The sequence below is a fragment of the Somniosus microcephalus genome, chromosome 26 (genome assembly GCF_052327205.1).
Source record: "Somniosus microcephalus isolate GS21.2 chromosome 26, FLI_Smic_1.0, whole genome shotgun sequence".
Classification (NCBI taxonomy): domain Eukaryota; kingdom Metazoa; phylum Chordata; class Chondrichthyes; order Squaliformes; family Somniosidae; genus Somniosus; species Somniosus microcephalus.
In genome coordinates, this window is record NC_141012.1 from 22,471,204 (window position 1) to 22,484,424 (window position 13,221).

The 13,221-nt window shown below is 47.2% G+C and overlaps 1 long non-coding RNA gene across 1 annotated transcript in view; it reads right to left on the bottom strand.

The window, feature by feature from the left end:
• LOC147100342 (uncharacterized) overlaps nucleotides 1–10,518 on the bottom strand; it is a 120,554-nt gene extending 110,036 nt beyond the window's left edge. The window contains exon 1 of the long non-coding RNA XR_015073745.1: nucleotides 10,436–10,518. This is a non-coding gene — a long non-coding RNA (uncharacterized LOC147100342). The remainder of the gene's footprint in view (nucleotides 1–10,435) is intronic.
• Between the last annotated feature and the right edge of the window lie 2,703 nt (nucleotides 10,519–13,221).

Below are 13,221 nucleotides of genomic sequence, written 5' to 3' on the forward strand. Positions count from 1 at the left end.
AGTCAAAGTCAATGGGGGTGCAGATCAGAGAATCTAGGCTATAATGTTGCAGGCTTATCTCCAACCATGCTCTTTTCCAGCCCATCTTCTTTGCTGGGAACACGGAATGATGGAACGACTCCTGAAATTCATTAAAGTAAGCTTCCCCAATGGTGTGCTAGATAAAAGCGCCACGTGATGTGGCTCTAAGCCATGTAGATCACAGGGCTCAGGTTCAATTCCCAGTCTGGGCTAAGTTAGCTGGTCTCAACTGAGGCAACAGTCAGAGTGCTACAATTGATCTCGACATCCCTAGACTAGGTTGGGGTAAAAATCTAGCAAGATTCTTGCTGCTGCTCACTATTCAGTCACCCTCTGCTGGAACATACACATGTGTGGCCATTGGGTGAGGACAGGACTGTTATGCCCTCTGACATGAATCAGTCATTCATGAAAGAAAGACTTATGAAATAATACTGAGCAGCCTGCGGGTGGCGCTGTCCAGGGAGAGTATAAATACTTGGGCACGGGCCCAGCTTGCGCAGGACATTCTTAACAGGAACTAGTGAAGGACACAACTAGACCTCCATGTTGTAAAACAGTTGATTAAAGCTTTGTTTAACGCTTAGACCAAGTGCCTAGTAGTTTTCTTACGTTTGATCAGCCATGATCTCATTGAATGGTGGAGCAGGCTTGAAGGGCCGAATGGCCTACTCCTACGCCTATCTTCTATGTTTCTATGTCACCCTCCATGTTCAAACAGCCTTTAAAAGCAGGTGCTCAGAATTTGCACACGATGAGTTGCACCACTCTTACACCAATGGAAAAATTGTTGCACCCGCCGATGGTCTGAAGACGTATTTACATGATAATTTCCTGGGTCAGCTTATTAGCATAACCATTGGAGCAATGATTGGTGTAAAATGGGAGTAATCTGCTGAAAATTAGAGTGCTGCCTTTAAAAAGCCAATTCTGGCTGCAGCATCAGACTGCAGAAACAGCAAGCAAGTAAGGAATATTGCTTGGCTCACTCACTTTGATTGTCAGCTAATTTGACGAGATGTCTCATGAATCTTTTTGTGCCACTTTTCAGAAATGCCTAACACAGGAGCAGCTGGTACAGGCGGCAAACACGGTGCACAGGAAGAGAAGAAGGTGCCAAAACTTCACTGAGTCTGACCAGATAGCCTTCCTCAATGAGATTGAGCTCAGAAGACAGACCGCTGGGTGAAACCTACCAGAAATGTCACTCATCCCACCTGAAGACACTGGCATTGGCCAGGGTAACAGCGTAGGTGCATCATTAAAGCACACCTTAAAAGTTGAGACTGACAATCAAATTGTTTGAAGTTGAATTACGCATTGTGTAAATGTATATTGGCAGGTTGGAAAGATTCTTCGGCACACCTTAACATAATAAAATATAACAACAACAGCAAACTAGATAGAAATTAAACAAAATGTTATGTGGCTGTTTCTGTTTTAGGCATTCTGTTTACCAACATTTCGACTCAATTAGAGCTTCACTTGTGGTCCTGATGAAGCCTGCAACTCTAGCAAGGCAGCTGCTACACATTTACAATTGCTGTAGATAGCTTCTCGGGTACAGAGGTGTCACTCCTTTAAGCAGTGTGAACATCTACTTTTTATGGAAGTTGGTTCCCACTGCCCTATATCTACTTGTGCGGTGGTCAGAACTTTGAGAGATGACAACAAAACTGCCTTGTGATCCGGACCGGATCTCCGTGTCTTACGTATGTACACGCCTCCAACTTCTCCAAAAGTAGACCGAAGTAATACTGGGTGAGGTGAACTTTGGTTTGAATTGTAAGCTGCTATTCCACGATAGGTAGAACTCGCAGAACAATGAGATTGACGAGAGTTTCTTTGATACAATTGGTACAATAACCATTCACGTACTGTTACAAAAAATGAAGATCAGGTGAGCGCTCGCCCCCTTCGATGAATCATCTTAGTCAACGTAAAAGCACAGTCTCTCTCTCTAAACCCCGTTCTTCAACCCAGGATGGTGATATCCGCTGCTTTGCAGCCTCTCTAATTTTTAAAAGCGCCTCTTCCCGACCCACAGGGTCTTCGCGAGAAGTTATGCGTCTTCCTGAATGACCAGACATGTTAGTGAATTGGCCATTATTAATGTGTCTGAGCGAAGCAACTCCCCAACATGCATTTTAATCATCTCTCATCTGCCTATGTACCCATAGCAGCCCAGTCTTGAGAGGCTAACCCCTTTTAGGCAAGCTTTGCTCAAAACACATTTTAAAGAGCTCTGGCATCTGTAATACGCTTACACTGCTTCTCCAGGGGCTCCACCGATCTTCTGCTGAAGTTACAGCGGGAGAGATTGGGAGGACACTGCAGAATATTACCCCCCACCCGCCTCAGTTTATTCTGTGGGAAAAAAAACGGCAAATTCCTAACAGTAACAGCAACAGAAACCAAGTAGAATGTTTACGCTCTGAACTTATTTTAAAGGTAGACACTTAACGACAACAGCACCAATAATTTGCATTTGTACAGTAGGAGGGATTTTAACACTTGATCGGGGAGCTGGCAGGACGTACTGGCGTCCTTCCCCGGAGCTGCAGTGGGAGGCCCGGAGGTCCATTTTAACAGCTGGATCTCAGCAACATCTGGTTGGCCAGCAGCCTGCAGAAAATGGGCATCCAACAACAACAACAACAACGACAAAAGCAGCCATAGCAACTTGCATTTATATAGTGCCTTTGCCATAGTAAAACATCCCAAGGCGGTTCACAGGAGCGCAATCAGACAAAGATTGACACTGAGCCAAAGAAGGAGCCATTCGTGTAAAGTCTGTGGGTTGTTTAGTTAATTAATACACAGACTACCAGAGTAACTTAAAACAGGACTTTACTATTCGAAGGTCAGGGCGAATCTGCCCAATAAATCCTGACACAGCACTTATATACCGGTGTGGTCACCGTCGGTATTACAGTATACAGAAGCCAACAAAGTAGTGCAACACCTAAAGTGGTTCTCTTAAAGGTAGACGGGTACATACACTACAATCCTCCCTTTTTAGCTTACAACATACTGATTCCCCATTAAACATACATTATAACATATATACAACTTTATGCAAGACAGTTCACAGATTCAGTCTCTCTGGAGGTTTCCGGACTCTGTCCGGACAACGCCTCGGTGGTGTCGTAACTCCCGGCGGGGTAGTAGGTGCTTCTGGCAAGGTTGATTCGGCTTGAAGGACAGTGTCAGGTTCATCTGATTCCAGTATTACCAGATCGGAGGTAGGTGTTCTGGGTATCTCTGTCTCAACATTAACCGTGTAAGGTGGTGGAGTAGGTTGGCCATTTGTGGCTGACCCTATGATCTGGTCAACATGGCGCCTTATTATACTGTCCCCAATGTCCACCGTATACATCAACGGCCCTAGCCTTTTTCCAATAGTTCCAGGCTGCCATTTCTCGGTACGGTAGTCCCGGGCCAAAACTTGTTGACCTATCTGAAAAGATCTAGTTGGCCTTTCATTCATGCCCTGGAATTGCCGGTTCTCTACGTCCCTTCTGACGTTTGGCTTAAGCAAATCCAGCCGGCATCTTAGTCGTCTATTAAAAAACATCATGGCGGGAGTTTGATTTGTGACCGCATGTGTTGCATTCCTGTACGCCAACAAGAAGCTATCCACCTTATGTTGTAAGTTAATGGCTTCATTACCCATGGCCTTTATGGCCTTCTTGAAGGTCTGGACAAACCTTTCAGCCAATCCATTGGAGGCGGGATGGTATGGGGCTGACATGTAGTGCTTAACCCCATTGCTCTTTAAGAATTTCTTGAATTCTTCGGACACAAATTGCGGTCCATTATCAGAACAGATCTGTTCCGGCAGCCCATTCCTAGCAAACATGGTCCTTAACACTGTGATGGTTTTTTCCGTGGTGGTGGTGGACATCTTTATTACCTCCGGCCACTTGGAGTGTGCATCCACCGCTATTAGAAACATTGAGTCCATAAATGGACCAGCAAAGTCGATGTGTACCCTTTGCCAAGGAGATGAGGGCCACTCCCATGGATGCAGAGGAACCTGTGGTGGCGCGTTTTGGACCTTCTGGCATCCTAGACAGCTCTTAGTGATTTCTTCGATGTCCCCATCAATGCCTGGCCACCACACAAACGCTCTTGCTAGGTTCTTCATTTTCACTCCACCCAGATGTCCCTCGTGCAGCTCCTTTAACACCTTCTGTTGAAGTTTGGGTGGAATCACCACTCTAGATCCACACATCAGGGTTCCTCGACACACTGACAGCTGTTCTTTTCTCTGCGAAAATGCTGGCAGCGTTGGTTCGCCCTGTGCTGGCCATCCCTCCACCGTTAAATCATAGACTCGTGAGAGAGTCGGGTCATTTCTTGTTTCGTTTTCGATCATCGAATTTGTTACTGGTAGACATTCCACTATGGATGAGTGGAACATCTCTACCGGGTCCACTGTAGTCGCTTCTTCTACTATCAGCAATGGCAAGCGCGATAACCCATCAGCATTTCCATGCTGTTTGGACCTTTTGTATTCGATGTCATATTGGTGTGCCCCAAGTAACACGGACCACCTCTGTAACCTTTGCGCTGTCATGGTGGAAACGGCCTTGTTAGGGTTGAATATGGACACCAACGGCTGGTGGTCTGTCAGTAATGTGAACTTCTTGCCCTGCAGGTAATGATTGAATTTCTTTATGCCCCACACAAGGCTGAGGGCCTCCCTATCTATTTGAGCATAATTTCGCTCCGCGGAGGTCAATGATCGGGACGCGAATGCCACTGGCCTTTCCGAGCCATTTGGTAACTTGTGTGAAAGTACTGCTCCAATTCCATAGGGGGAAGCATCACAAGCTAGACGAAGAGGTAACGTTGGGTTGAAATGAGCCAACACTTCTTCAGAGGTAATCAACGCCTTGCTTCTGCGAAAGGCCTTTTTACATTCCTCACTCCACTTCCATGGTACTTCTTTCCGCAACAGAGCATTCAGCGGATGCAGCACCGTGGATAGATTCGGCAGAAACTTGTGATAATAATTAATCAACCCCAAGAATGATCTTAACTGTGATACGTTTTCCGGAGCGGGGGCCTTCACGACAGCTTCTATCTTGTCAGGTGACTTGTGCAGCCCCTCTCGGTCAATGACATGACCGCAGTATGAGATCCGTTTTTGGAAGAACTCACATTTCTTGCGATTAACTCGAAGGCCATATTCCTTCAACCTAGTGAGCACCAGTTTCAAATTTGTGAGGTGTTCTTCCTCGTCTTCTCCCGTAATCAGGATATCGCCTAAGTAACACTGCGTGCTTGGAATTCCTTGTAATACCTGCTCCATGGCCCTCTGCCAAATTGCTGGAGCCGAAGCCACCCCAAAAACCAGTCTATTATAACGATACAAGCCTCTGTGTGTGTTGATGGTGAGGTACTGACGCGACTCTTCCTCGACTTCCATTTGTAAGTATGCCTGTGCCAGGTCTATCTTGGTGAAGTGTTTCCCTCCAGCCAACGAAGCAAAGATGTCTTCAATCCGCGGAAGTGGGTATTGTACCGTGTGAAGCACCGGATTCACTGTGATCTTGAAGTCTCCGCAGATGCGGACCTTCCCCGGTCCCCCTGGCTTGTTACTTGGTGAAGACTTCATGACGGGAACAATGGGCGTGGCCCACTCACTCCAGTCCACTTTTGACAGTACCCCTGATCGTTCAAGTTCTTCCAGTTCTGCCTCCACAGCAGGTCGTATCGCGTAAGGTACCGATCTGGCTTTGAAAAATTTTGGGCTTGCATGTTCTGCAATCTTAACCTTTGCTTTAATTCCTCGTAGTGTTCCCAGTCCTTGCTGGAATACCTCTTTAGCTTCGTCCAATATTCTGGACAACCGTTCAGGTTTGACATCTTCCTTTCCGGAATCTACCGTCATGGTGTTTAGTGAATGCCAGTCTATCTTTATTTTCCTGATCCACTCCCGTCCCAGAAGTGGTGGACCTCCCTCAGGCAACACATACAGGTCCATCCTTTGGTGATCTTTGTCCTTGTATCTCACCTTGACTTCTATCTTTCCGATGGGGTATACTTTGTGCCCCGTGTATGTCTGCAATACTAGTTCCGTATCCCGTAGGGGAATATGCTTGAATAACTTTTTATAATCATGCTTATTCATGACCATCAACGCCGATCCGGTGTCCACTTCCATTTTCACTTGGACTTTTGCAATCTGTAGTGTGATCCAGATAGCTTGTCGGTCAGCTTCATTACTCACATTGTGAATTCTCAGACTATCCAGTTCCTTGCAGTTGGAGTGTGAGTCCGAATTCTGTTCTTCCAGACTCTTCCTAGTCACCTCATGTACCTTCCTGTACCTCTTTTGTGGTGACTCATTATTGTTGGTCTTCTTTCCTGACCGGCATACCTTAGCTATGTGACCGAGCTTGCCACATTTCCTACATTCCTGGTTTTTAAACCAGCATTGGTTCTGGTTGTGTGTTGTCTTCCCACAACGATAGCATTTTGTTGTACCCGAAGTAATTTGCTGCACACTGAGTGCCGCTGCCTTTAGCTGCATTTCCGCCGTTCCTTTCGCTGCGGCTTCGTTCGATGCAGCAATAAGGACAGCCTTATCAAGTGTAAGATAGTTCTCTTCGAGCAGTCGTTTTTGTGTTTCTTCCTTCGACATTCCGCACACGAATTTGTCTCTGAGTGCCTCTGCCAGATTTTCCCTAAACTGACAGTGTTTCGCTAGCCTACGCAGTTCAATCAGGTACTCCGCGTTGCTTTCCTCGTTCCGTTGCGTTCTCGCGTAAAATTTGGATCGTTCCACTAGCATCAGTGGTGCGGGGTTAAAATGATCCTTCAGGACAGCAACAATATCATCGAAAGTCTGATCCGCCGGTTTAGCTGGTGCTAGTAGATGCTTCAAGAGCCCGTATGTCTTCGCGCCCATCGAGTTTAGCAAGGTTATAGCTTTGTCATCTTCTTCTATTTTATTGGCCTCACCATAGATCTCAATGCGTTCCACATACGTGGCCCAGTCTTCTACCTCGGAATTAAAATCGTTGATGTTACCACACTTAGGCATCTTCCTCTCTTCCTGATAACACCACGGATTATTTCTTTAAATTTTCTTTTTTTTTTCTTCAAGATGGCGGTTCCCGCAAAAATGGCGGTTTCCCGTGCTTATCTTCTCTCCCCGCCCACTTCAATGGCGGTTCCCCGCTTCTGTCTTCTTCTCCGCCTAATGGCGGCTTCCCGCGTTTCTTCCCCTGGCGGGAGGGGTACACTTTCCCCACGGGCGATGGCCGCTGGCTTTCAGGTTCACAGCCTGCGCGTCGGCTTCAGTGCTTTCCCTTTTCTCGGCAGGGCAACCGGCGCTGGGTACACCCCGTTGACGGCGAACAGTTTCAGCCGCTGGGCTGGCTCTCGCTCAGTTCCCCTTGCTCGGGCTCTGTCTCTCTCCCGCTCGCTCGGCTCTACCGGCGCTGGGTACACCCCGTTGACGGCGAACAGTTTCAGCCGCTGGACTGGCTCTCGCTCAGTCTCCCTTGGTTGGCTCTGCCTCTCCCGCTCGCTCGGCTCCCAATCGCGCCTCCCAGCCCTCTCGCAGTCCGGTGCTTCCCTCCCCGGCTGCGGCTGAGTTTTTATATCTTCCCGCGCCTACGCTCCCGGTCGCAGTGCTTCGTGGCTTCGGTCGCTGCCCGGCCTTTTTCGCCGGTCGCGGTCTAGCTGTCTCACGACGCCGTTGCGTCCCCAGCCTGTCTGTACCGCGGCTTCCTTGCTCCACGCTGCCCCAGTCTCAGCGCCTCTGGGCCCGACTTCTGTCCGGCTCCTTTCCCCCTCGACCGTGGTCGAGTGCACCGCCCTTATCCTCCGGTTATTCTTTTTACTTTTCCCTTACTCACAGTCACCGTGGCCGGCTTGCTTCTCGTGCTGATCGGCTCACTCCTCACCGTGGCAGAAGGGACAGTCAGTGCCTGTTGCTGATGGAAGTCTTTGTCTCTGAATTCTTCCTCCTTCCCAGCTCTGCAGACTCGAGTTTTCTCCCAGCAGAATGACGAGGGCGGTTGCCTCTTCTCGACGCTCGTTAACTGCTTCGGAAGTATTGTTGCCGCAGGGTACGATCGGACTCGTCGCCACTGTAAAGTCTGTGGGTTGTTTAGTTAATTAATACACAGACTACCAGAGTAACTTAAAACAGGACTTTACTATTCGAAGGTCAGGGCGAATCTGCCCAATAAATCCTGACACAGCACTTATATACCGGTGTGGTCACCGTCGGTATTACAGTATACAGAAGCCAACAAAGTAGTGCAACACCTAAAGTAGTTCTCTTAAAGGTAGACGGGTACATACACTACAATTCGGACAGGTGACCAAATGCTTAGTCAAATAGGTAAGTTTTAAGCAACGTCTTCAAGAAGGAGAGAGAGATGGAGAGGCAAACGAGTTTGGGGAAGTAAATCCAACGCTTAAGGCCTAGACGGCTGAAGGCACGGCCGCCAATGGTGGGGTGAAGGAAATGGGGCTGCACAAGAAGCTGGATTTGGAGGAACGCAGAGTTCTCAGAGGGTTGTAGGATTGAAGGAGGTTACAGAGATAGTGAGGGACGAGGCCATGGAGAGATTTGAACTACTAGCAACTTTGGGCCTATGAAGATCGGCCAGCCTGGAGACCACTGGACCAACAGTCAAATAAGTTGTTGGGAAGGGGGCGAGGGGAAGGTTTGGGGTGGCCAGCAGCATTCCAAACATTTCTTTGTGGGCCTCAGAGGAGCACGTCCAGCTCCATTACTTGGCTTCTACTTGGAATTTTAAGTGACCTGTTTTGGTGAGAGCTTTGCACAAACCTGGATACAAGCATCCACTGAGCTCTCGCCCAACAATTGGAAATTGCAGTGTTTTCAGTGCAGGGAGGCAGAATGCTGGCTCTCTAAACATTTAAATTGAAGTAAGGTAGGTTTTCCAACTGCTAAGGGGTCCACAAGACTGCCCCCTGAGGCCTTTGTAAACCACATTTGCCACTAAACTGGATTTGCACCACATGTGGTGTGCAACCTAAGTGATGTTACATTATTCCCTCCTGGGAGCCCTGCTCTTCTTTGCTCTAGGGTCAGGTTCGGCTAGTTTTCAGAGTTACACTGCAAGTTCAGCATTAGCAATAAGCAGATATCACGACTTGCCAACACGAAACTTGCAGATTAAATGTACCTTCAAACTACCCTCTATGTGAACCTTATATGAGGACCTGGAACTCGCTGCCGACGGAAGTGGTGGAAGCGGAGACACTCAATATTTTCAAGGGGAGACTGGATAGGCACTTGAGAGAAATAAACTTGCAGGGCTACGGGGATAGAGCAGGCATGGACTCGATGGACCAAATGGCCTCCTTCTGTGCCGTTATGACTCTTTATAAAGGGCTGAATGCAATTTTGTAACAGAATTCATAATTCAAGGTTCAAATAATCCACGCTCATGTGCTCTGTGTCCTGCTCAGAACCCTTGGTAAGATAACTTGCGATCACTCTGAGGTAATCATAACCAATCTATTGGTCATCTTTAATTCTTCTCAAACAAAAGTACTGAATAAACAAATAGGCAGATCATCAATGACTAAATTAAGTAGGTTTTTTTTTAAAAAATGACTCAAAGTGAATCCTCAAACAGAACTTTGTGTACCTTTTATTTTTCAAATGAGCCATTAGATTCCAGGACAGTAAACACTTTCTTCACTTATGACAAACTAAGGCAGGTTCTAACATGTTTGTATTGAGCTGTTCTGGAGTTAAGGAAAAAAATTGAAAGGAAATGGGTTGATTGTCCCATTGATCATTGCTTGGCATGTCTTTGACATTTCCCAGACATTGTTGGCAGTTAAACGATCTCTCCAAATATTCACTGCTCGGTTTCAATTATCTACAGGTGATTTATTACAAGGTTATGAAAACCTCATGCTGACTGGCTTTAGAATATCTTCAATGTTATTACATAAGTTTATATTCATATTTTGAATTGTATTCTCATAAAGGCAATTTTTTCCCCGCCAAAATATATCTTGATACACAGTGTTATCTGGACATTTGAAATCAATCAACAAATGTTATGTCTGCTGCTCGGAGCGAAGGTTTTAAGTTTATTTAGTCAGTATGGATCTTGCATCACCAGAAATATAGTTTGGAGCCAGAAATTTCAGTTTCTAAAATATGAGTGCACGGTGACATTGTTTTAGAGAAAGGAACCAATTGCATACTATCAAAGATGCCAAGCAGCTTAAATTTACAATGATCTCTTATACCATTAAACATAGTTTTACACTATTTGAATATTCATATAAAACCTTTTCCTGAAGCTTCGACTGTGAAGATGATTTAAGGAGGGCGCCTCACTGATAGAGCTCTTGTGAATTGAAGGGTAAATGTTCTGCTTCCAGTGTGGAGCCTTACCTGTGGGGAACACACATCAGGATACGTGCAGCCTGTGATTTTTCTGTCCGTTGAAATGATTTGATGGAAAATTGTGAACTGCGTGTGTAGTTTCGCAACACATGCTCCCGATGGGTGAGATGCCACATCAGGAGCACACGGGTGGGAAATGTTTACGCCCCTTTGCTTCGCTTTGCCCATTTTGGTAAACAGTACAAATGGATAATCAGCATTACTGAGCCTGGCAACGTCAGAAATGAACTGACAAACAGAGTTATCGAAGCACTGCCGGGCTAGTGGCAGGTAGTCCCTGGCTTGTCGTGTTGCTTACAAATCATTCAAGTCATAAATGCCGAAAGTTGAGTGTAAACATTGCCAGCTCAATTCCAATTTTAATTGTGCTGACAGGGGCAGGAACGCGCTATGATGGTAATCTGGCAGTGGGTTTGAATGTAAAATCAGGAACTGAGACACCTATAGAAATTATTCTCCATCGTTACATCGCAGAATTATGGTACAAGTCAGTGCTGTCCTTATATTTACCGACTAGGTCAACTGTAACTGCTCAGGTTGATAGATGATAGGCTTGCTTGCACCACACTTATCCACTGTTAATATTGGCTTCACTTAAAGGACATCCATCTTTCGTTAACTCACAAAGCACTGGCACTAACCATTGTTGTGCACATGCAATATGTGAGTGAGATGGTGCTTCGGGATTTGGATGAACGAGGGCAAGTAGCAAGGAACCCTAATGAGCCTAATGATCCTTCAGCTCAATCTCCCCTGGGATGTGGTTGGGCGAAAGTTAACAGAATAAAAGTATGTCAGTCATAACTTTTATAATTGAGTTCTAAAAGTGGTCTTAATGGTGAAACTCTCTCAAAGTTGTCTGCCATTAGTTTTGATATTGTTCTAACTGCCAGTATTCCCCGTTTCCAGGCAATGAACCACCTTCACATATCCCAGTTAATCCTGGCTTCTGGGCGATCAGAACAATTGCATTTAATGAGACTTGAGTTTTAGATTATCGCCTGGAATTTCCACAGGGTTTCCTCTGATGGCAGATTGGTGGAATCCCCACAGAAACAGTGTAAATGCTAAAACGGACATTTATGTCATTTCACCAGGGCTTCCACCAAAGTTAAGGCGGGAGATTGGGAGAACCCTGCAGAAAATCCCCCCAAAAATGTGTTTTGTTATCTTATGCATTCTCTATATCTATGGTATTATTCCCGACAGCCTCACTGAAACAATATGGTAGAGCTTACTAGGAACCAGTAGCCAGTCAATGTTTCCAGATGAGAAGCAAAAAGCGAAAATGTTATATTTTACTTTTTGTGAGATTAGTAAAACCATCAGAAATAGGGAAGGTGCTCACTTGGTAACACAAACAAACGTTCAATGATAACGATAGTGTAGTGGTTATGTTACTGGGAGTAAGTAATTCAGAGAACGTGAGTTCTAAATCCCACCATGGCAGTTTGGGAATTTGAATTCAGTTTAAAAAAATCTGGAAATAAAATTGGTATCAGTAAAATTGACCATGAAGCAGAAAACCCAACTGTCCTTTAGGCAAAGAACCTTATCCGATCTGACCCACGTGTAAAAAAGTAAAGAAAGCGTCTTTCATGACCTCAGGATGTCCCAAAGCGCTTTACAGCCAACTAAGTCACTGTTGTAATATAGTAATGTTGAGGCTGCCGCGGAACACGAATGGAGGCCGAACCGATCTGAGGAACACATGGCTTTTTATTACATTCTCTTGAGAGATGGCTGCCCCAGCTCTTCTCTCTGCTAAAACCGAAACCACAATGGGGCGACGCCCGCGCTTTTGTGTACACACTGAGGGCGACGCCCACTCCTTTGTCATGCCTTAAAGGCAGCATGCTTCTTAAAGGCAAGGTGCCCGATTTATTGTCCACGGACGGAAAAGTGGATTGCGCTCGTTTAGGTGGCGATCCGCCACACAGCTTCCCCCAGAATCCGCTTAGGAGGTGTGGACGAGACGGTGCGGCGGTCTGATGAGCCGGCCGGAGCGGCTCTTGTAGGACGCCGGTGGACGTGGAACGGCCGGGCGTGGAGCAGCCGGGTGTACTGGCTTGAGGGCAGGTCAGCCACGTGGCGGTGGATGAGCTACTGGGACCTGCTCACCGGGCTCCGAGTGTGCTGGCTTGAGTCGGTCAACCGACACTTTTTCAGCCCTGTCGCCCACTTGTAGGGCGAAAAATTTGTCCCCAGCCTGTAGCACTTTGTAGGGCCTGTCGTACGGGGGTTGAAGGGGTCCACGGTGGGCGTCGTGCCGGACGAAAACAAACCGTGCCTGGTGCAGGCTTAGCGGGACGTGTGAGGTGGATTCGTCGTGCCGGGCAATGGGCACCGGGGCGAACTGTAGCGCCGGTGAGGCGAAGTCGTGGCGTTGCTGGTCGGCTGACCAGGGTGTCGTGGCAGTGGGCAGGAACTCGCCGGGTACGCACAGCGGCTGGCCGTACACGAGCTCTGCTGCCGATGCGTGGAGGTCTTCTTTAACCGCGGAGCGCAGGCCGAGGAGGACCCACGGGAGTCGGTCGGTCCAGGTGCCGTCCTGGAGGCTGGCTCGAAGAGATGCCTTCAAGGATCTGTGGAACCGCTCACACAGTCCATTGGCTTGGGGGTGGTACGCTGTGGTGCGGTGAATGGTCACCCCGAGATTGCGTGCGATGGCGGTCCAGAGTTCAGAGATAAATTGCGGACCTCTGTCCGACGTCATGTCAGAGGGGACGCCGAACCGTGTGACCCAGGTGCTGACAAAGGCTCTGGCGATGTCG